This window comes from Oxyura jamaicensis, chromosome 1 (assembly GCF_011077185.1).
Source record: "Oxyura jamaicensis isolate SHBP4307 breed ruddy duck chromosome 1, BPBGC_Ojam_1.0, whole genome shotgun sequence".
NCBI classification, from domain to species: domain Eukaryota; kingdom Metazoa; phylum Chordata; class Aves; order Anseriformes; family Anatidae; genus Oxyura; species Oxyura jamaicensis.
Window position 1 is genome coordinate 121,463,997 of NC_048893.1, and position 25,224 is coordinate 121,489,220.

General features: G+C 38.2%; 1 protein-coding gene and 1 long non-coding RNA gene across 3 annotated transcripts in view; both read right to left on the reverse strand.

The window, feature by feature from the left end:
* The window catches only part of POLA1 (DNA polymerase alpha 1, catalytic subunit), a 201,225-nt gene that overhangs the window by 82,258 nt on the left and 93,743 nt on the right, over positions 1-25,224 (reverse strand). The window lies entirely within an intron of this gene.
* LOC118157893 lies at positions 970-22,008 on the reverse strand. The gene is made up of 3 exons (XR_004747388.1): positions 21,998-22,008; positions 15,480-15,484; positions 970-3,188 (listed from the first exon to the last, which is right to left on the reverse strand). It is a non-coding gene; the product is annotated as an uncharacterized LOC118157893 (long non-coding RNA).

Here is a 25,224-nt window from a genome sequence, read left to right on the forward strand (position 1 = left end):
AGACCATATGCAAGGAATATCTGACTTTAACCCTGTACCCTTGTACCGGGCAATAACAGTAAGATTTGTTGACTCTAATACGCATTTCAAGTGCAGGAACAGACAAAAAGACTACGTGAAACATTTACCTTTGCAACGTGGTTTGAACACCTCTGGAATACTGAAAGAGTTGTGAAAACTTTTAAAATAATAATGAGCAGCCATACATAAATGAGTTTAGAGGGGCTCAACAAAACAGGAGGTAATGATAGAGAAAATGGTCTCAACAGCCTGGTCACCTTAAACTAGGAAAGTTTAAAGCATCGCTAAGCAATGTTTGTTCATTTAAGTTTAATTATTTTCTCCTTGAGAATGGCACTAATGAAACTGAATATCTTTCATGGTTTCGACGAGCAGTTTGAATGGTCTGCAAACAGGACTGAGGGCAGACAAGGGAACTGGCTGAGCCGGGGGGTTGCTAGGTGATGCAGAATGGAAACCCACAAACTTGCTCAGGTTTACTTTGCTTTCATGCTGCTCTCACACAGGCTCTCCAAAGTTTTAAGAATTAATTTCCAGGTAGCTATTTAAAAACAAAAAGCCAAATAATTAAAAATGAAAAACCCTTCCTCCTCTTCATCTCTTCCCCCAGCCCACCACCTCCAAACAGGAAAAAATTAGGAAAGAGGAAAGGAAATTCACAGCAATAAAGTGCAGGAAATCCATTGCAGGGTTTTGAGTATGACGAGAAGAAGAATGTTCTATCTGTTTGTATATAATTGTTAAGGCTGTGAATGTTTTTCATTGTCTCCGATTAATTTTTACTTCTGGACATGTAAATAAAAAGAATCTCTGGAGCAATACTGTGAACCTTTATAGTACTTCAAATGAAAATCGAGTCATATTTACTAATATTTCCAGCGCAGACTGCAAAAGCAAACTTTTCAGTGGAGCCATTTGTTTCTGTCCCCAGCCTTTTCAGAGCTGCGGTTATTTTTTTTTTATTTTTTTCTAAAGTATCTGATCAGAGATTGTCCGGTAAGAGCACTTTATTAGATCATCAGTCAGAGGGTTTTACAAGCACCGAGAGCTATGGGCTCAAATGCAGCACATCAGTTTTAATAGCCGAAGGTCTAATAGTAAACTGCAGATACTGCTGAGAACTTTCCATGCACTGAACTCTTGAAAAAGCACCATCTCTCAAGCTTAAATGCAGCTGCCTCTTTCAATGCCGCAAATGGGTAAATTTGACAAAAAAGCCACCATTAAGACTACATGAAAGGCTCAAGACAACATCCTTTCAATGCTTTGTACTTCAGTAATCAGATGTACTTACTCACCCCCTCCCCCAAACCCGATCAAGAACTATTTCTGAATGGTAGGAAATAATTCCACTTTGTACATCTTTTAGTTAATCAAGACTTTCTATTCAGCAATTTGACCTTTTGTTCAAAACAGGATTATCAGTTTTTTCGCCAGTTACCAAGGGCGACTCGCATGGTGAACATAATTGCAATAATTTGCAAAACACCATGGCAACCCACATTACAACTAGGTAAATACTGGTCTTTTGTGCTACATTGTTATTTTCAGAGATGCTGAAGTCAAAGAACGAATGACAAATGAACACAAAATTTATATTTGCTTTGTCTCAAAAGAGAAGAAAATTGATAACAAGAATTGGGGGGAAACCGACTACAGCTGTAATTTCTAACTTGATTAATTAGGATGGTAACAGTCCTTAACAGTATATTCAACAAACAGCCCTGACTTAGTCTCTCCACCCACCTCTCCCTTTCCACGCTACTACCGCTAACCCCCACCCCAGACAAATTTTTGCAGCTAGGAGAACAAACAACTCCATTTGCTCTTTTCTTCAACTTAATGGAATCCTTAATTACAGAATATTGTTCTCCTGCTCTTCATTACACTGAAAACTGAAAGTGAGAGAGAGGGAAGGAGGGAAGGAGGAAGGCAGCGCCGCGCAGGCAGGGTAGCTACAGTCGCCTTGGCGGCTTCTGTCCGCAGCGGACCTAGAGATGAGATGGCACTTTTTCCCTTTTTTTTCTTAAAAATTAGCAGCTGTTGTAGAGCAGACAATTAAGGAAACTATGGAGTGCTCCAGTTCCCTCACTGGCAGAATTAGCAAACCATGGAAGCTGAAGTCAAGTCATGAGCAAAATCCAAAAGCAGAGGGAGCAACTGCTTGAAAAGAAAAAAATACTCTTAAAATGACCAAACCGGGCAGTTTCTAAGAAAATACTTACTATATTAAAACACTTGCCTATCAATAGTATTATCTATTTAATAAACTATGATTTTTTAAACTTATTTTCTTTCTAATTGTAAGAGCCTTATTGTTACAGTATAGGCTTTTATTAAGACTACAAGAAACCCCATTAAAACCAAGTATTTCAGAAATCTTACAAATACAGAAATAATTCTGCCTAAGAAAAAAAATTGCTGGGAACAGCATAGTCCATGTTACTGATTAAACTTAAAGAGAAATTTGCTATATATTACTGATGCGTGAGTTCTGTGCCGAAGCATTTATCATGCTACAGTGAACCGACTGAATGGCTGAGAGCTAAATTTTCATGATACCATTAATAAAAACAAGTTAAACCTCTGTACAGGCCAAATTCTGTCATCAGATGGATGCACACCGCTCCTATAACATCCAGTAGCACCCTTTAGCAATGAACATACGGTGAATGTTCACATACAGAGAGTACATGAAAAATACATTAAGCTGCAAGAAGCGTGCAATCAGAAGCCAGTGTAATCCTCATTTCAATTCCCTGTACATACAAATCATGTGTCAACTTACAGTTAAGGACCACGTCTTTATTTCGGTTCTCATTAAAGGACTGGGTTGCCAGTAGGATACAACGGGCTTGCAAAGTGAACAAGACCGCTGCTGTATCCCTGTGTACTGTGACCACTGGAGACTACATAGTAAAATGAAATAATGAGAATTAAGTGCTAAAGACAACTAAATCCTGCCCCAGAGAGCTGAAAAGTACTTTTGCCCCTGTTACAGAGACCCTCCTTGCCTCCCTTGTCTGCTCCCTGCGGACAAGTCGCTTCAACTTTACTGCAAGGACTCTTAAGCAATGGTCACCAGAGAAATCAGGTTGATTTTGTTGCAATTTGAAGATCTACCCAGCTGAAGTTTGAGAACAGCCAACTGCAAGCTGAAAGCTGTGCTTCGGGCAGTGACTCTGAAAACCTGGTCCTTTGTATCAAGGATTGGGCACCCAGAGTTCTAAATACATTTCATGTTCATTCCTCCATGCCTCGTTTCTCTGAGAAATAAAAATAATTGTCCCCTCACGCGACATGGCTCTTAGAAAGATGTTCAGAGCCACTCAACACTGCAGTGAAGTGTGCCACAAAACCCCCCTGGGAAAAATAAATAATTCTAGGCAAAGTTGTGGATAGTGCACGCTGTATGGTAAAGGACACCCACTAAATAACGTCAAGAAACCAGAACAGGCTGCTTGCTCACCTAGTGAGCACTATCCAACCCACAGGCTGCTATCCGTTGAAGGAAGAAAATGGGATAACATCAGACACAAACAATTTGGACCAAACTTCAGCAGGCAGTAATAAATCCAGGAGTTTCTCAAATTTCAAGTATCCAACTCTGCCATACCACGACCTCTCTTCCTTTTTTTTTTTTTTTTTTTTTTAAAACATTCATCTTTCTGCCCATCCTTCGTCAAAATAGTGCTTAAGGGAATGCACAGATTTTGCTGCTCAAACTGCAGGGAATAACCCATAATAACAGTGAATTTCCTCCTTCTCTGCAAGCCACGCATTTTGCCCAGTGTTTGTCAAAAGCAGAGGCAAGCAAAAGCTTAAGGATTTACCTTTTTTTTTTTTTTTTTAATCAAATCATTCACTCTCAAATAAAACTACTTTTCCTGTCCAAATTTTCACAGGCCTATCTTCATCTTCATGCTATTTCAAGCCTACTTGCCCAACCAAAAGCTTATCCAATGGGTTCCCAGTTCAAATATTCTAATTTAGCTAATCCCACTCAATTCTGCTTCTTTGCTTTCACTTTTCTCTGCATCTACCAAGTTCCAGTTCTGGTCTCTTGTGCCAGTTCTAGTCTCTTTGCTCACCTACACCCATCCTTTCAACCACAATTCGTATCACAGAATGGTTTGTGTTGGAAGGGACCTTAAAGATCACCTGGTCCTATCCACCTCTCCTGCCCTGGGAAGGGACACCTCCCACCGGACCAGGTTGCCCAAAGCCCCATCCAAAAAAAAAACAAACAAACCATACCTAGCTCCTGTCCCATTTATATTTTAAACAAGCGATTTCCTTTTCTTACCTAGTTCTGCAAAACTCTGTGACATCCTAGAACAGACACTCATTTGCTGATCGAGGGCCTGAAACTTGTTCCTAAAACCTAGAATTCTGACAAGGAATCTTGCTGAACTTGAACACTTGCAAGGACCTACTGCTAAAAGAACACGTTAAATTCTTTTCTTAAAGGTTTATGACATCAGCATTTTGGATGGATTTCTACAGGGACAGCAAAAGACAACCTACAGAGAAGACAAGGATGAAACATACTCTCCCTCATAGTCAAGCCACAGCAACTGTATTTCAGTTATTGCAAGGTCACCTGAACTGCTCTAACTCTGCTTTCCTGTACTATCATGCAATAAGCAAGTGATTATAATTAAAGTATTTTCATGCTTATGGCGTACAATTAAGCTGATTTAAATCACATTGGATCTTCCCATTTCCCGTGCTTCTTCAGGTGACCACAACTACATAAATGGTGTTGTTTGTTGGTGCTCACTTGGCTGGTTCATATATCAAGATGCGTGTTTCAACCACAACTTCTGGTTTTGTAACACTTTGGAATAATTAAAATACAACTGCAGCATGCCTTATTCTAAGAAATAAACAACATATACTGCCCTACGTAACTCCATGTTAAATGTTTCTGTTTTCTTCCTATTTCCTTTACTTAATTAAACAAGCAAGACACTTGAAAGTCTCAAAAATCCCTTTCGTAAGTGTTCTGGGATAGTTAGGCTTCTTCTTTAGCCTCCCATCAGCTACCCATCCATTTTTACAACTTCCAACACCTTCCCTCAACTCTTTCCTGCAGTCCTCTTAGTTCTCTGTCAAACTTTCTTACACCTGTCTATTTTTTTCAGAAAGACAGCCCCTGTTCTATTTCTCCTCAGCTCTGACTTTATTTACCTTTCCCACTACAGTCAGACTGCAAAGTTCTCCACTTCTTTAGGAGAGACTGAGTTCCTCGGTAGGTTCTCATACCCAATGCCATATCATTCTCCATGTAAGTGTAGCAAATGCCTTTCGAGGGACAATCTCCATAAATGACACGCTTCCCAGACAGAGACAAAAGAATGTGGTAAAAGAGGCCCAAGGGAGATAAAATTTTTGAAAGACAGCTTAAAGTGTTTTCTATCAGTATTTTTTTTTCAAGTGGGTGTCACTGCTACTTGCTATGAAGACCAGAAAACACTCAGGAATCTAGGATGACCTGCCTGGTTTTGGCTGAGGCTGGCAGAGACCCCTGGAAGTCGCCCACTCCAACCCCTGCCCAAGCAGGGCCACCCAGAGCAGGTTGCCCAGGGCCAGGCCCAGGCAGCTTCTGAAGATCCCCAAGGAGGAGACCCCACAGCTCTCTGGGCAGCCTGTGCCAGGGCTCCTCACCCGCACAGCACAGAAGTGCTGCCTGGTGCTCAGACGGAGCCTCCCGGGCTCCACTTTGTGCCCACTGCCTCTGGTCCTGGCACTGTGCACCACTGAAAAGAGCCTGGCTCTGTCCTCTTTGCTCCCTCCCTTCAGGCATTTATGACATTGATGAGATTCCCCTGAGCCTCCTCTTCTCCAGGCCGAGCTGTCTCAGCCCTCTCCTCCTCTCCTCACAGGAGAGGTGCTCCAGTTCCTTCATCACCTTCGTGGCCCTATGTTGGACTGTCTCCGGTAGTCCAGATCTGTCATGCACTGGGAGGGGGGAGCCTAGAACCGGACGCAGCACTCCACTGGTGTTCTCACCAATGCTGAGAAGAGGGGAAGGAGTACCTGCCTCTCTTGACCTGCTGGCAGTACCTTGCCTCGTGCAGCCAAGAATACCGCTGGCCTTCTTAGCGACAAGGGCACATAGCTGACTCGTGGACACCCATGGACACCCAATGTCCCCCAGGACACCCAAGCAATGCCAGAAAGGATCAACAGCATCTCAGAAGAGCTGTTATGGGTTAGTTTATTAAAAAAAAAAAAAAAAAAAGTCAGCTGGAAGCTGGAAGTCAGCTTTACACAGATTTGACATACAAAATGGCAGGCCAGACAAATGTGGCAATGTTTCAAAGCTTTTTAAAACAAAGTTTTCAAAACTTACACCAATGTAATGCATGGTAAATTTTATTAAAAATTGCTTTTAGGTTTGTATGAAAAAAGAAACGGGACAAGGGCTTGCAGAGAGCAACTACAGAACGGTGTCTTTTTAAATTTTTATTATTTTTTTCTAGGACATAAGAGCAGCCACAGCACCCGTGGCAAAGAAAATACTAAGGACCCTGTCAGTGCAATCAATTGCCTTCTTGCTGAGCCTCAAACTGAAAGGTCCCATATAAATAGCCAAATCATCCACACAAATACATAAATATGACAACTTACATCAATGAGCATGGATAGAAAGAGATTATGTAAGCCCCCTATTATTAAAAGTATTTTCAGATGGACTGATGTGAAGCCAGTCAGTACTACAGCTTTATCACAGGAGGGGAACGGGACCATCTGGAACTGGCTGCATGGCTACTGAGGACAACAGGGCCATGTTAAGAACAGAAAGAAAGGAAGCACAAAATTGACCTGTCCGCACCCCCACAGCGGTTTTGCTCAGGTAAGTTGTAGAATTTCTCTTTTTTGAATATATTTAAAATTTGATCTATTGGATAGAACCTAAGCAGCTTGGTCTGACATTGAGGTTGGATCTGCTTTGAGTGGAATGGCTGGTCTGGATGGCATCCTGGGGTTTCTTCAGCCTAAATTATTCTATTGTAACTAAAGTAACCAGATGGATAAAAAAAATCAAAAACTCAAATAGAAATACAGGCCTATCATGAGCTCATTGACCAAAAATATCTGACAATTGGAAAGAAACTTTTCTGTTGCTTATACAAACGTGATCCAACACAGCAAGTAAAACAAATAGGACATATTCACTGCACAGAATTTATTTTACAAATATATGCATGCAAATATTAGCATAATTTACTAAAAAAAATGTGTTTAGTAAATCTCATTCAAGAAGGGCAAACAGTGAAAAAGCAGCAGGTAGAGTATGATCCTTCAAATTTACTATCCCTTCCCCTCTTCCCCCACTGCTTTGAGTTTGTGGTAGACATACAAGTTGTTTCTAGGACTAGTATTTTTTGAAAAAGAGAATACTTCATATAAGAAATTGTTTGTCTGAAAGAAATTCTGAATTTCATTATGACAGGTAAAGAAAAATTAAATGACTGGAGTAGAAGACTGACTACTTAGCAACTGGTTTTATGACCTGATTTTATATGGGTAAAAGAGCAGTACCAATCAACTATATTCTTGCTGCAAGACAGTCCTTTTTCGTAAGGTAAGGAAAATGACAAGCACATTTTAAGTTGGAGAAATACATAAAATACATGTATGAGAAATGGAGACTGAAAACAGACAGCTATCAACATAAATCTTTTCTAAAGTATAACCCTGATACGAAAAATTAAGCCACCTGTTTCTAAGAATATAACATGAAAAAAAATCTTTATAGCACAATAAAATAGAAATTTAACTTTTCCCTGTATTTTGGAAGGATGCAGAAGCAGTCTGGTGGCAAATCAAAAACTACCTCTGGGTTTGTTAGCAATAAAATTCTTGATAGGCCATTAAAAGTCAAGCACATTCATACAATGACTACTTGTACTTGATATATTTATAGAGGTTAAAAGATCTGTTGCTTGCTGGACTTCACAGCACCGGAAGCCGCCTCAAAAGACTGAGATCCACCTAGCTACAAAAATGCTAATTTTCCTTGAAACAGTTAAACAAGCAAACCAGGATGATCTATACAGCTATTTGTATACATCAGTCTAACGTTAACCCAAGGGGAAAAAAAAAAAAAAAAAGAAATACGGATAGGAACTTTATGCGATCAAGAATTTAAGGACAGGAATGTAATTAACAGTCAATTTGTTTTTGTATGGGACAATTACCAACCACACATGAAGTTCATTTTTTGATAGGATTACAAGTTTGGTTCAGAAAGGCAGATGTACTATAATTTATCTCTTCAATGGTGTTGGACTTACTTCCAAAGGACGCCACAATAGAATTAGCATCTCACAGTGTTAATAAAGTACATGTGAAATGGATTAAGAGGTACAAAGTTGAAGCATCTCAAAAAATCAATTGTCCATGAGACACAAAGTGATGACAGTCAAGTAAACATTTGTCAATATGGGACAGAGAGGGATTCTGGTGATGTATCACAAAGAAAAGGTTACACCCATACTCTTCAACATTTACATCAGTGATTAGCAGAAGACAGAAATCAATTCAGAAAAAAATCTAACGATGACAAAAGCAGAACAGTAAATAATGATAAGCATGAGGAAATTGGCTTTGTAAACTGCACTCATTCAAAACAAAATGCATTTTAGTACAGCCAAACAAAACCTACACACCGGGAACAAAGACTACAGTTCACAGCTACAGAACAGGAATACTGTATCCCAGAAATTATCAGCTGAAAAGAAGTCATGGTAGATAAGTAATTCAACATAAGCTCTAAAGGCACACGTATGATATAAGGATTCAATACTGAAGAACTGTGAGTTAGCACTGATGTGGCTTTCTTCAAAGATATTGGTGAGGGTGATACTGGAGCAGACAGTTCTTTTAACAAGAGTTAAAAGCTGAACAGTAACTAGTAAAGAGCCATAAACAAAATTTCAAGGCCTTGAGGAAAAAAAACAAACAAACAAACAAACAAAAAAAAAAAAAACATACAACAGCAACAGACCCTAAGAGCACAAACTCTGTTATCCTAAAAGAAGCCCGAGCAGTGACTTGATCAGAATGTATAAGAATACATACAGGGGAAGAAAAGGGCAGGCAACACAAGATACTTCCATCTAGAGAAAAAAGGAGCACTATGGGCCAGAGGACAGAAAAACTTAGTGGATTGAAAACTGGCTCAGCAGCCAGGCCCAGAGGGTGGTGATCAGTGCTGCAAAGTCTAGTTGGATGCCGGTAACCAGCAGTGCACTCCAGGGGTCAATATTAAAGGTAAAAAAGGAATGAAGTGGGAAGTGGTAAGATTCATCTGCTCAAGTAGAATAGCAGTATCATTTCCATCAGGCTTGCTAATCTAACAAGGATGACTAAAACCAGATTTCTAAGACCGGATTTTTGGGGGACGGTAACCAAAGCCTGGAAAGAAGTCACAGCACAAGGAGCCATGAGAAAACGTCCAGGTGACAGCATGATGGTGAAGCTCTTGCATTCTCCTCAAAGACAGCACAACTGAGAGACAGCTTAAATGCCTCTACCCAAAGCCATGAAGCACAGGGAACAAGCAGAAGGAATTAGAAGTCCATGAAGTCAGACAACTCTAACTTCACAAGGAGCAGAGATACGGCGTGTGGGACAGCACAGAATGGAGTGCTGTGAAGGACAGCATCTTCAAAAGCAGGCCAGGCCAAGGATGGGAAGAAGAAGGAGTTGCAGTCTTTATAAAGGAGCACCCTGAATGCCTTGAGCTTTTATTTGGAGCGGGTTACAAGCCAGTCAACAGCTTGTGGGTAGAAGAAGAAGAGCAGGATCAACAAAGAGGACACTGAGGTGGACATCTGCTACAGTGCACCTCATCAGAAAGTGGAAAAAGATGAAAAAATAGTAATATACCTAGGATATCCCACGATCAGAGCCCTTAGCTCTCACAGGGGATTTCAAACATGTTGGAAGGGACATGTGGTATGCTACAAGCAATCCCAGGGGTTTCTGGAATGTTTTGAAAACAGTTTCTTGATGGGTGAATAAGAAACTGAATAAAGGAGACACTCAGCTGGTGTTACTGAAGATGAAGAACTGATAAGGCATGTGAACATCAATGGCATCGTTAGCTCAAATGAGTTTTAGATGGTGGAGTTTAAGGTCCTGAAAGAAGTACATAAGAGAAATTAGAATTCTGGACGGCAAGAGAAGGGATTTCAGCTTCTTCAGGGATCTGTTTGGCAGGATCTCATGAGAGGCTGCTCTGAAAGAGCAAAAGAACCCAGAAAACCTGGTTCAGCTTCAGGGACAACCTCTCCAGAACAAGGAAGGGTTCACTCCAATGCACAGCAAGTCAAGCAGAAAAAACAGCATGGATGAACAAGTGCCCCTTGGGCTCAAATGTGAAAAGTAAAGTAGAAGCAAGGATGGGCTTCTCAGAATGAATAGAGGCACTGCCTGAGCATGCAGAGACAGAAATAGGAAAAGCCAAGGTTTACCTGAAGTTAGCATCAACAAAGCATGCAAAGGGCTTCTTCAACAAAAACTGTGAAAGAAAAGCCAATAAAATTATGGGTCCGCTGTTCAATGGCACAAGGAACACAGAGGCAAAGAGCACAGAAATGGCTGAAGGACTTGAAGCCTTCTTTGCCTTGCTGTTTACCAACAAGGTTTCACCTCAGGCTTCCCAAGTCCTTACGCAGAGCCTTGAGGACACCAGAAGAATAAGGCAAGAAGCACATCTGTGTATTGGAAATACCGAAGTCCATGGGACAATACATGGTATGTATTTGAGAGTGCTAAGGGAGCTGGTCAATGCCTTTCCAAAGTTCTTTCGTCGTCTTCAACAGGTCAAGTGATAAGGCAAGGCTCCTGGTGACTGACAGAGGAACGTCACACTCTTTTTCAGAGAAGACAAAAAGGAGGATTCGGGGAAATAAAAACCTCACCTTGGCCCTTGGAAGCCAAGTCCAAGCAACCTGAAGGACAAAAACATTACTGGGAACTGCCAGCATGGACTTTTGAACAGCAAACTATGCTCATCAACCTGAGTGATTCCTGTGACTGCCAATGAGTGGATTCCTATTACCCTGACTTTAACATAGTTCCTCGGTCCCAAGGCATCCTTATACCTAAATTAAAGATATGGTTTTCATACACAGCTTACAAAACGGATCTAAAACTGGCAGGACCACTGTTCTTCATGGATTATGATCGCTGATGTGAAGTTCCATTAGAAGACCATTATAAGTGACACTTTTTAGCAGTTGAAGCTGGGGCCCATTTTCACCTGCATCAGCAGTAAGATGGAACACATCCTCAGTAAGCTGAGCAACAAAACAACAGCCTGGGGCTAGCATTTGAGACACTGGAAGCCAGTCCCTCATTCACAGGGACCTTGACAAGTTCAAGAAATGGGCTGACAGGAACCTCATGAATTTCAAGAATGCCAAAGTCTGGAATCTGGGATGAAAAATAATTGCTTGCAGCATTACTGGGGACTGACGAATTGGGCACAGACAAGACATCTTCCACTACCTAACAGAAAAAAAAAAAAAAAAAAAAACAGAGCCAGACTATTCTCAGGGATACACACGCAGACAACAAGAGGCAACAGATACAGGCTGCAACAAAGGAAATTATGCGAGGTGTTAGGCATTTTGTCTGTTTGTTCGGTTAAACCATCAGGGTGATCCAGCTATTAGAACAGCTGTGGAACCTCCACCCATGGAGATACTAAAGTATAGAGATACAAAAATCATGGCTGAACAAGGTGCAAAGAAACTTTTAGGCTGGACTTAACCTCAAAGATAGCCCTCCTTGAAGTAAGTAATTGGTCCAGGCAACCACCTGAGGCCCCTTTCAGCCTTTTTTGATTCTGTCATAATTTGTGTGGCAATTATTGTAGATGTGTAGAGGATGCAAGCCATGATTTTTTTTCTTTAATACAAACTAACCTAGATATTAAAAAGAATGAACCGGTAACAGCGTTGGTTAGCTGAGATTGGTATCTGCAGAAAGAAAAAAGCAAAACAAGGAAATTCCCAATCTTTGTCCAATTCTTCACAGCCTCCAAAATTGACTGTAATTCATTCAGATGTAGTCAGAGGTATTGGATGTTTGTTGCTTGTATTAAATTAAATTATTAAAAAGGACAGTAGGTCAGTGTTGATGAATGCCCAGTGACCAGCTGCAGGGCAGCACTGTGCGTGTGTGTGTATCAACACTGCTCAAAAAACTGTATCCAGTCCTAAGAATGGTGCCCACCTTTTTGAGATAGTAACATATGTGTCACAGAGAGGAACTAAACTGAGTTAATGCATGGCACACGGAATGTTGGCAGAACTACTTCAGAGAGAAACAGTCGATTAATAAAATCAAAACAGTACACAGGTATCAGATACATGGGCTGGGGGAAACAAAAACAAAACACTAAGGCTCCATATGTCAACTGGAGAATTGCTCAGGAAAGATGTTAACTTATTAAAAGAAATCATCACCCAATTCCTCAGAGGCACCTTTCGTTGGCGGAGGGCGAAGGAAATGTTTGGGAAGGATAAAAACAAAACCACCCAACCAAAAAAGAACCTCCATCCCTAGATGACCTTTTCTTTCTCTCTCCTGTTCCCCCGATATTATCAGCCACAAGCCCTTTGGGCTGGTCACCATGATTTTGTCTCTCATGTAAAGCAGTGGAACACATGAAACATTTTGGTAGGATCTCTCTTCTCATTCTGCATGACCAGAAATACTTGAGATCGGAATCCACCTTAGGCCAATACTGCTGTGTAAGTACTGCAGGGAAAGACTGCCATACCATTCCTATACGTGACTCGGTGAGGACAATTCTCTTTAGAAAGAGCAATCTACAGTAAAATGAAAACATCTGTAATGATCCCTCTTACCATCCTTTATTTTTTGTTTTAAAAAAAGAATAATTTACTTTGACTTAGTAGTAGTTACCTCTGATCTTTATGAATTAAATCTTTTTCTCCCCTCCAACACCTAACTAGACATATCTACTCTAAGCCAGGAACTTGCATCATGTGACAGTACTCTTAATAACGGAAGAGTGCTTTGATGTTTGTTTGTTTGTTTTTCTTTTAAATTAGCCTTGGCATAACTCAGGCATTGTTAATTTACTAAGACCTGAGAAGAGAGCGATACAGCTAAATGAGAAAGGTCAGTGGATAGGAAAGGTCGGCAAGAAAACTAAAAGAAAAGGCTAGGAACAACTCACATTATTTAGTTTACATTTTCAGGGAAAAAAATAATTTTCCAATTGTCTTCCTGATACCATCAGATACATAAGTGAAACTGAAGTCAGATTGCATGCCACATGAAAAGAAAGTATTTGAAAGATTATGCTGATAATGCAACAGTTTTGTTTTCTTTATTTCCTCTGTTTTGTTGTGTTGTGTTTTTTTTTTTATTATTATTCTTTTTTCAAGGAATAATGAGCACACACAGATCCTGTACTGGCACAGGCACTCCGGAAGCCTGTGGCTTCTGTATGCTTTCTATGTTTTAGAAACATTAAAAAAATATACATACTAACTTAATACACTCCCTCAGTTACTATGGTAATAAGCACTTTGTAGATGTATAAAGATATTTAAAAGGTGTTTTTAATTCATATTGATAGCAACCTATTCTCCCACGTTATAAAACACATGGAGATAAACTGAAGAAATAAGCCAAAAATCTACCACTGAACATGACTTCTTAGAAGAGACTTTTTGGAGACTAATGCCAAATAATTTTGTATTTTGCTGTGAAGTTATTGATTTCTAAGGCAGAAACTTCATATAAAACATTCCTGAAAAACACTACACTGAGCAGACAACATATCCAAACATGTTAAACTATTAAAACTAGCTGATGTTTATTTAGTATGTATTATAAAAATACCAGTCTGTATTACAAAGATCTTGGTATCATTGACAAACAACAGTTCAAAAGTTCTCTTAGAGTGGTACTTAACAACGACAACACAACAACCAATAAACCTTAGTTATGAAATAAACGAAGAAAAATATATTTTGAGAGGAAGGGACACCAGAAAATGGAAGACATGGATGTCTCCAGCTTCAGACCAGCCCTGCAAAGGGATCTGCTGGCCTCAGTATTCCCGAGAATTGCAGTGAATTCAATGGCAAGCTCTCTCCCCACGCTAGTGGATGCCATTTGAGGACTAGCCTTTAATTTGCCACCAAAGTAAGTTTACCCAGTTTTCATTTCCTGCCTGCGGATGCAGAGCTTTTATAAACTAGAAATCATAATGCATTTATTCTACAACTCTATCAACTATTTTAAAACAGCAGCAAAATACAAAAAGCAGAGCCCCATTTATATATATAAATTTTGAATGCTTCTTCACAGAAGATGGCATACTCCTTAGTTTTACCAGACTCTTTAGTCTTACACTGAACTATTCAATTTGATTTTCCTCTCTTATACTTTGGTTTAGAAGATTTAAACTGCACTATATGGTTTCTTAACGAAATAAGTTCGTCTCTCTCCCTTTATTTGCATGAAGAAAATATTCCAGACCAAAATTGCAAGCAGACAAAATCTTAATATGCAGTTTGGTAAAGTTCGAGTCAGTCTTTGAACAACACGTTTATCTATCCAGTAAAGCTTGCGTTAATGCGATGTAAGAGTTTGGCAAATTCAACTCTAATGGAGCATAAAAGTGCTTTTGCTTGAAAGTGAGATCATTTTTAAAAATTCAAAGCATGATCACTTTTTCCTTTTTTTGCAGGAACAATCTGATACGAGCAGCAAAGCTTAAATAAACTAGAAACATTTCAAATGATCCATAAAGGATTAATAAGCACTGCAGGAAGTCCTATAGGCTCAGCGTATACATTTTCCATCTTTTTCTCCTGCGACAAGCATGACATGAAATTCTAAACAGAACTCAAGTTTCAAAGTCACTGAATGTTAAGGTCTGCAGCTTTGATACTGGGGTAGAGTGGGGTCACCATCTTGGAATACTTAATTTAAACAGATAACAAAATATTGATTTTATTAGCATAATAAAGCCCCCAAATTATGGCCCTTCACAAAATTTTTTTCTACTCACAAATAGACAAATGGACAAAAGCAAGGCGAAAGGGGTAGTAGTAAGCTACAGGCCACTAATATAACAAGAACAAAATGACAGCTATTATTTTGGCAGAGATAATCTATGCTGAAACACAAAACACACACGCACACAATTTCTTTCAATACAATTTTCTTGTCTTCCCACTGACTTCTATGATTACCACAGAAAGCAGGGTTCTAAACACATTTCTCAATTGAATCTTCAATCAATAACGGTAAAAATTTGAGAAGGGAGATATGGGAAAACGCATTATAGCATTAGTAAGTGTTTGCAAAACAGACCGAACTTATCAATATGCATAAAAGTTGAAAGGGAATAAAATGAAAGACAAAATCAGTAACAACAGACCTTCTACCTTTACTTGACCAAACTAAGTCAAGGAAATTCACCCAAACTCCAAAATCCAAACGGCAGCAGAAATTGCTTAGACCAGGCCTGGTCCAAGCAATCAAATCATCTAGGTGTATTTTCTTTTCTTCGGAGTACCAGAGTTGTAAAAATAAAGACCAATTCTGAATTACTGAATGGTCTTCGGGATACGTGAACATCCAAAGGTACTTTAACAAATACTGACAAGAGTGATCGTTTAAATATATATATATATATATATATATATATGTATATATGTATATAAAGCAGCAGCATATATACGTATATATGTATATATATATAAAGCAGCAAAATTAAGCTAAATGGAGAGTACCTGCTAGTTGCACTTCATGAAAGAAATATTAGAAAACTAAGAATTAGATGTCTGGAAAAAAATAAAATAAAATAAAAACTTCTCTGATCTCAGACCAAGGTCAACTTGACCCAAACAAACACAGTTTGCTAGCAAGAATCCAGACTGGCTTCACCACTGACGTAGGAGAGAAGACAAATAATTCATACTGGAATTGAGAGCTCCTCTTGTTAGAGAACTGCAAAGTTTAGCCTCTGCTAAGCTTGTCAGGCTTTTTACCACCCAGGCTTTCTGCTAAGAGCCAAGAACTTCAGCAGTGGAAACTGTTTAGGTGACAGTTACACAGAAATTGGAGAAGTTCTTACATGAGTGGGAAACCAGAAATTCAGAAATGTAATAGACAAATTCAAAGTTATTAAAGAGAATAAATATAAAACCAGCAAGGATAATACTGGCCATATTGGAGAGGGAGGGAGGGAGGGAGGGAGGGAGGGAGAGAAAGAGGGAGGGAGGAGGGATGTGAGAATGATAAATGTTAGCTCACAGTGAGAGACTGAAGCTGAAAGGCAAAAATTATGCTAAAATAATACACTAATCAAAAGGAAAAGTGAATGAGAAGAAAGAAGCAGAAAAAACGAACAAAGGACTAGAAGTAATCATTTCTCTGTATAAAGCCAGCGGAGAGACCTTGCTTGAAATGCTATCTACAATCTTGGGTACATCACTAAAAACAGATAAAAGAAACCAATGCAAAGAACAGGAACAAAAAACGCTCTATAAATACAAAAAAAAAAAAAAAAAAAAGTATGCTACAGTAATTTTTCCAGTGGTTACAAACACACCAGATATAGTGAAATACCATCACTGTCTACTAATATTTGAAAATAAAGAAGAGCAGCCACAGAAGGAGCAAGAGTACGTTCAAAAAGTAGATGTATGTATCAAAATAGGTAAGTTTTGAGTAGTTGAAAGTAAGATTTTTATTAAAAATTCTCAGGCTCAGCAGAATCTGATATATGTTTAATAGAGTTGCTGTCATAAGTTTAAGTATAATTATCTACAGTATTAGGAACAATCCTAGTTCTTTACGGAACTAGGAAAACAATACTACACTTGAACATTGAGAAAGATGATGAAAAGGACTTTGATAAATAGCTGCAGCCTTTGTGTACCCAGCAAAACCACAGTTCGCACCATCAGTGCCCACTGATGTTTAGCTCTGCCACCACTATCGTGGCAAAACAAAAATAAAAGGAAAGCAAAAGACAGGCAAGGAAAACACAAGTTGAAAAGAGAAAGCCTAGAAATGCAGACAATGAGTGTACAGATAAACTTGTTGTTTTGTTTACCCTTCTTTGCAATTCAAAATAGAATTTCAGTGAAGCTGAAAAGATGACAAAAATTACAGCAGTGAACTGAAATACCTTGAATGCTATAAAATAGCCCTTGGAGCTGCTTACCACTAAGTGTCATTCAGAAGCTCCATCTGCAGAAGACTTGGGCATTCATACAGGTGAAAATACGCCTGTTTTATCCAAGAAGTTAGCCATTACCCAGGAACTTGCAACTCCTGCAGAAAATTCTGTTAAATAAAAGTCTTTGATGGAGTTCCTTGAATCATTAAGGATCCAGCTAATGTTGGATCATAACGAGGCAAATCCCTTTCTTAAATATAACTTGTTTTTTCATAGGTTAATATTTAATCAGTCTCTAATTTGTTAGCGCATCGCCCTCACAAACAATATTTGAACTTTCTCAGTATTTAAACCAGAGTATTTGTTTCCTCGTGAGGTTTAAATCTGTTTCATTTTCAGAATGTGGTCTTTATGACTCAAGCAGTGCTACAGAAAGCAAGTGGTACTGCTGACAGAGAATGAGGGGTGCTCTCCCCTTGCAAACTGTGCACTGTGCTTGAAAGCAGAGAACAAGTGCGGGCAAAACTATGAAATGGATTACAGGTAGGTTTTCCTACATGCAATCTCCCTTACCATTCCTATCCAAGTTAACTGTTCATAAAACTTTACAACCCAGTATAAAATTAATACACATACACAGCAAAGAAAGTGAATTTGTGTTTGCCAATTTTAATTTTATGAAACAATGGCACCTTGTATTTCCCACTTCAACCTTGTTTCTCTCCTTTCCTGTAAATTCTTGTCTTACAGCAACAACTTAAGTATGTCCAGCAGAAGAAAGGAGACAAGGGGAGAGTAGCAGCTAAGTTTAAAAAGTAAGTGGATGACGAGGAAGTGAAGGGCAACAATGAAGGTATGACAATGACAAGGTATGAGCAATTTAAAAAAAAAAAATTCAAAGGGTAACTATGAAAAAGAAATGACTTGTTCATCACATAGCACAAGAGATTGCAAGAATTTGTATGCTCCTAGTATTAGCTGAAGAGGAAAAATGGTATCGGTTAATAATCTATTCACAATATTTTTACTGTAAACTTTAAAAGCATGTTCAACAGTTCTGTTGTGCTTTTTTTTTTTTAAACAGTAGCAAAGATGCATGTTATCCTTCCCACTGCTCAGAAGTACCTAATAAACAATTACGGAGGTGGGGTAGAAGAAAAATGGGAGAAAATGTATTTTTTTTTGTAATAGCTGATCAATTTGGCTGTTTAATATAACTGAAAAGGCAAAAATGTTAGGTGTTGAGAGCAGAAACGTGTTTTCCCAAAGGCGTTATTAACAATTAATAATCATTACACAGTGCCTTGTTTACCTGACCTTGTGTAAATTTAGCAGCCTTGTAATTAGACTCGTATTTTGCACATTCGTATACTTCCATGCATAGGATTTGACTCACTCATTCATCCATTAAAATTTGCTTGACAGACATAGATGGATAATCAGGGTACAATTTGTATTTACTGGATTACAGAAAATTGCCCAAACTGTTAAGTTCAAGGAAAGCACGTTCTTATCTTTCTCTTGTGAAAGATTTAAAAGCAATTAAACACCAGAGGATGGCCCCAAGGCTCTCCGAAGAAGTAGCAGAGCTTTTATAAACTGATAGCACTAACACAACTTTGCACTAAAATGAAAAGAAGAAACAAGGACTACATTCTCTTTTAGCCAACACAACAAAATAATTCCTCAGTAAGACACATTTTCCATAAATGCTAACATCTGAGTATTAAGCACAGCTTCATAGAAGAAGACAAATTTACATTAATATCTTTAAACTAAAAGAGTAGGTTTAGACTAGAAATGAGGAAGTTCTTCACTTGGAGGGTGGTGAGGCCCTGGCACAGGCTGCCCAGAGAAGCTGTGGATGCCCCATCCCTGGAGGTGTTCAAGGCCAGGCTGGATGGGGCTTTGGGCAACCTGGTCTGGTGGGAGGTGTCCCTGCCCAGGGCAGGGCAGGGCAGGTGGGTAGGACAAGGTGACCACTAAGGTCCCTTCCAACCCAAACCATTCTGTGATTCTATGATTTTGCAAGAACAAGTCTTTGTACAGCGGAAATTATGAGAGATTTTCTCTCACTTAACCACTTTCTAGTAACTTCCTAACTTTCCAAGCAGCTGGAAGAATTATTCACCTGCTTTCCTGATGAGAAAAAAAGTCTTAAAATTCAAATGTTTGTAAGCATTATCCATAATAATGAAATAATATTTATAGATTTCATTAAATGTTTAAGGACACAATTGATTATTAGGCACTTCAGATTAGTCCCAAACTAACATTGTTCTCTTAAAAAAAAGTCAGATAAAAATACAGCTCTGTCTCTCTCCAGGTTCTTTCTCACCCAATACACACACTTGTGTTTGGTGCATTTTTTCCTCTCACAAAAACAACCCCAGTAGAAGCCAAAAAGCTTAGTACCTGGATAACACCGCTACTGCATTGTGATTTTGGTGCCTAAGAAAGTTTCTCTGCTCAGTCAGTACAGAATGCTAATCTCTTCCTATGCTGCATGAGTTCCTATGCACAGGCAGTTTTGCTCCCACTTGAGAAAGATGAAACTTACTTTTCCCAGATTTTTTTTTGTGTATTATTCCAGGTGCTATCTCCTTTCATTCAGTTAAGTGATGGAGATAGTTGAAGATTAATAACAACAACTGAGATCATCTTCTATGCCATCATCTAGATTTTGCAAATGTCAGGAGTTACAGGAACTACATAAAGATAGATGGATGGACATTAAGCCTTAATACTTCCAGCATCAGGACAAGATTCTTGTAGCACTTCCTATAGTAGATCCCTTCTCAGTTTTTGTTAGACAATCCTCAAATGAGGGGGGAAACTGAGGCACACTAAAGTTTATAATGTTTCTAAAATCTCAAAGTGTCATTTACCAAACATCTACCCCATCACATTCTGCTAAGCAAAACAATGATCCAACATGGTACTGCCCTAAGAGTTCCAAAACACTTAAGAGATACATAAAAAAAACAACTCCTTTGTTAATATAGTTATTTAAACACAGTTGGAATGTCCTAAACACAGCTATGAAGTCTGTTAGAAAAAAATAATAATTTGAAGTATCATAGTGGGAGAACTCCATCTTGCTTTGTCTTTCGCTACCGTAAGGATGTCATTCTGCCTGTTTTTGACTCTGAAGATCTTTCCTATTGTAACACAGTTTCTAAAAGCTTGCTAGCACTATATCATATACAATGCCTTCCACACAGTTTAGTGTCTTACCACTAATAGATTAAAAAAAAAAAAAAGCAAAAAAAATTGTAACTAAAGAGTTACCTGCAATTAAGATGATAGGGGAGGAAGGAAGTGCAAAAAGTCTGTCTAGATGCCTTTCTTCTGAAAAAAAACCTCACCTATAATTTATATGAGATGGAGTCAGCGGCTATGGTGATGGCATATCCCTAGCCTTGGTTACAATACTAGTCACGGTAATGATGCTGGCTCCTCTCGTGAAGATCTGTGTCTAGAAAGAAAGGCACTAATTTAATTCACATGGAAATTAAATGTGCTTCTCACTATGAAAGCTTGTAACTGTTCCTAGATCATTTTCCTTATTCTCACCACAATCTCAGATACTCCTTAAATAAATATTTGTTCCTCAGGGTTTTCCTGAATGACACCTGATTAATGAATGGCATCTTACCACTAGCCTCATGAAGCCTTTCACAAATGGACTCACCAGAAAATATAAAAAATACAATGTTGGGGTAATACCTGACCATTTCTTGGCAGATTTTATTTTATATAAATATAATTATTTTATTAATTTTAAGTCCTTACAATGCATGACTTGTTCTTGTTTGGAAGTCTCCAAAGACAGGCAGATCATAGAGAATTTTAATGAATTCTCTAGAAGGCATCTCAGTCTCTTTCACTTGATGGGTTGCGGAGGGAGCAGGAGCATTTGATATTAAAACTACTTTATGTTTAATCAACCAGGAAACTCTCCCAAGAACCATATCACAATTTAGTTTACTCCATTATTGCTACTTCATTGATTGTGTTAAAAACAAAATTAAAAAAACCTAACAAGGTGGTCCCAAAAAGCTGCCCCATTAAAGGAACAAGAGAATATAAATGCTGATCCCTTGTTGCAAAAAGAAAGAGGTAGAAAGCAGTAGGAGGGAGGGACAATTTGATTAATTGCTTCCTTCAAACAAGCATAAAAAAAAACACAAATAACACAGAATTGTGTGAAAAAGCATCTCAACACTGCAAGAATTACTGGAAGACAATCTAGTGTCTAAATAGCCATAGTCATCTTATTGCCTTTATTCATACTCATGCAAATATATAAACAGACATACATAGGAATTCCACCAAATTCAAATTTTAAATTCAACCTTTCTGCTTGACAGGTGGTCATATGAATGGGTAGCTTGGCATCTGCTAGTTCCATTGCAAGACCATCCAGCATGAATTGCTTTAATATGAGAAAAAAATATGCATTATCCAGTAACAATTATTACAAGAATTACAATGTTCTTGGAAAAATGTAGTGTGATTTTCCGCAACAGAATCTAGTACATCCCACTTTGTTTCTTTGTATGTTTGAGGGGTGAGGGGGTTCTCTGTTTTTAAACAATTCTGCTCCTTTGTCGTATAGACGAATGTTGCTTTGGATATTAAATTGAGAATTTATCTTAAATGGAAACAAACAACTTCGCTAAAAATTAGACATTTATGACTTGCAAATTACAGATACTAATTATTTTCAGTATATACAATTATGATATTCTCAAGAGGTATTAATTTTGGGACAGATGTGCTTTCATCATGTAATTTGGAAATTAAGTTACACTCTCACGTATGGAAGCTCAGAAGTCTGAATTTGTGTAAAGATAGGATTGATAGAGAGGAATTTTGTCTTGCTAATTTTCTCTCTCTCTCTCTGATGAGAGTGTGGCCAGCAATCCTCACAGCTGGGTTGCCTTGCACTCGAAGGAATGGGGGCTGACTGCAGAGTTGATGAGGATACACTTCCACTTGACTCCACCTCCTATTTTGTCCTTTCAGATAATTCTTCTAAATCCAGTAACTTCTAAATATTTAAACAATCATTAAGACATACCAACTGTAAAATATGCACAATGACAAATCCTTCACATCCTTGACAGAGAGCAGAAATAAGCGTTGCTAATGCAAATAATCTGAAAAAATATTTATTAAAAATATACTTAATCCAAACTGAAGACATTAGTGAAGAAATTTCCATCAAATGGGGGGAAAATGAAGCATATTGGTATGTTGACTATAATTTCATTAGGAAAGGAAAACTAGTTATTACAAAATTTTTCTCTTCTACATATGTATTTCTATAATCTTCAAAGACAGGTGAGACAAGTGATAAAGGAAAAAACATAAGAAAAACACCAATTAAATAAATCTCTTGGATGATATTGTTGTTGAGTGTGCAGGTTAATTAAAGAAACCAGTCTGGGAGTTCATACTTCCTTGTTTTCCCGTATTTGACCAGTAGCCACCAATACAGAAAAGAAAAAGACAAAACAAAAAAAGTAATATTTTCTGGTCCAGAAAAAAAAATCTTCAAACACCAACATCTTGTTTATACCGTTCTATAGGAGGTTCAAGATAAAGATTCAAGACGTTCAGAGTATACGCTACAGTTCTAAAACTTTTTTTTTTTTTTAATTTATTTTTGGATAGAATGAGTTCAGCCACTGCATAAACATTTTCTATCTGGAGATCTGATAGTCACATGGATCTGATGCCTCTCTTGTAGATGTCCCTTCAGAAGGCAATGATTTTGTTCATGAGAAAAGGAAAACATCTACTTTTCAAATTTTGAGAAGTCTTACTTTTTATTTAGAAACCTAGCATACCTTTGGAAAACCTCAGAAATGTTTTTCTATGTTTGTGGATTCAAAGCCTAACACAATCACTAGGCTGAAGATACTTGGATAGCTGAAAATCTTCAGATGAAAGAAAATGAACAAGACAATAGTCTTTGTCATTTAGCTGCTGTAACAGTTTTAGCAGGACTACACAGCTTCTTTTTTTTTTTTTTTCTCCTACTATAGGATGCTGCAGCTGTGGGCAAACTGAAGAGACAATAATCTTCCACATGGCATGAAAAGAGGGAGGGGAGGTTCATCTTTAGCAATAAAAGGGCCTTTAAGCCAGTATGCCATCACAGAATGCATAGGTCTAAAGCACAGGCAAAGTTGCCAATTCTCCAGGCTCAATTTACAAAAAAGACAGTACAAAAACATGCTCACATGAATAAAAATAATAAAGTAATTAATGTTTACAGTTCAGGAGGAACGTAGTGGTAAAGTCCATCAGTAGATGCCATTTAATGAAAATGATCTGAACGCACATCTAGCCAGCCTGACTGCTGAGCTTCAAGGATACTTAAATACCTACATGCTGGATGCTACGTATGGACCAATGCCTGTTTTGTACAGCTTGACTATCTGACTACAACTTGGAATAAGGTTTTGCACTCAAATCATACTATCTCCCAAAGTAGGCAGTGAAATTAGTTATTTTCTTAACGCTTGGGGATTTAAAAAAAATAAATCAATTGTATGTATCCACTGAAGGATATTCTGACACTGCAGAAAGCGAAGACTGTGTAGCACTTACAAGACCTTGACTTCTGAGCAAGGTGCTGCGAAGCAAATGTAAAACCCTTTTATGAAGCCATTTCGACATTTCTTCCTGCAGATGGGAATATTCTCATTTAAAATGTAGTAGCATCTCTTTTTATCTCAGATGATCCAAAACTTCATTGGCTCTTAAGCATCTCTTCTCTCAAACAAACGCGGCGAAGTACAGGTTTCGTGAGGCAAGAGGAGCAACGAATGCCAATGTACAAGGCACACTGGCATCTCCTACGCTAAAAGAACTGTTATAGACAACTTGTTGCATTATATTAGATTTCTCTTGGCTGCTGTAAAAGAAAAATGATTAAATCCCGAGAAGTCTCATTCAGGATAGGGGTTTCCTTCCCCATCCTGAAGTACATGAATGAAAGCACAGACAGAGGGGTTTAGTTTATGCTCATCAGTGCTGCTCTTCCTTGTTGTTCTGAAGCTGGTTCACATACAACTCACTTCCAGAACCAAGCTAGAAAGTCTGAACTACCCACTCGATCTGTTCAACCCTTGAATGCCTACATATTCATCCAGTTTCTCTTAAGCACCATATACTAAATAGTACCAAGCACTGAATAGTTTCAGCTTCATTTAAATACCTAAGTTTTTGAAATAGCCCTCAAACTACACAGCTTGTATGTGATGAGATTTCAAATACTGGAATCACTTCCACTGAAGAACACCTTGTTTAATTAGGGTTAATTTACCAAGAATTCACCAAGAAGTAGAGCTGTGACTAAAAGTTACTGGCAATATTTTCTGACAAATTTAACTGCTTTAAACCAGAAGATTGAAATAATTCCTTCATCAGCTGAGTGTGGAAAAAATAAATACCTACAAGACCCATCCCCACAATGCCAAAGAAAAGCATGCTGAAGAAAACAGCTGAAACTTCTGATGTATGTGCCTTCTGCCACCTCCTATCTCCATTATTTTGTTACTCAGTAACTTTCAAGGATGTGGACTATGGAAGACAGCAACAACAACAAAATGCTTACAAAAGAAGGTATACTCTGCACCAAAAATAGTTTAGTTTCCCAAATACTAAAAAATATTTTAAGCTTGCTTTTAAAATTGAAGGCAGGTTCATAATGAAGACAGATACTTTAGGACAGGTAACTTAGACTTCATACTACTATTATAACACTGTCCATATTTTGTTCTTTTCATATGGCACTCAACTCTGCATTTCCATGGATAGACTCACTTTAGTTTTACTTTTTAAACAGGTTAAATGTAAGACATTTTGTTTTCTAAAATCAGTGTTGGACTATGGATTTCTGTATTATCAATAACTCCTAAGACAACATTTCTGATTACCACAACATTTTTAGGTCACACATGTCAAATAAACTTGTTCTTCTGAAA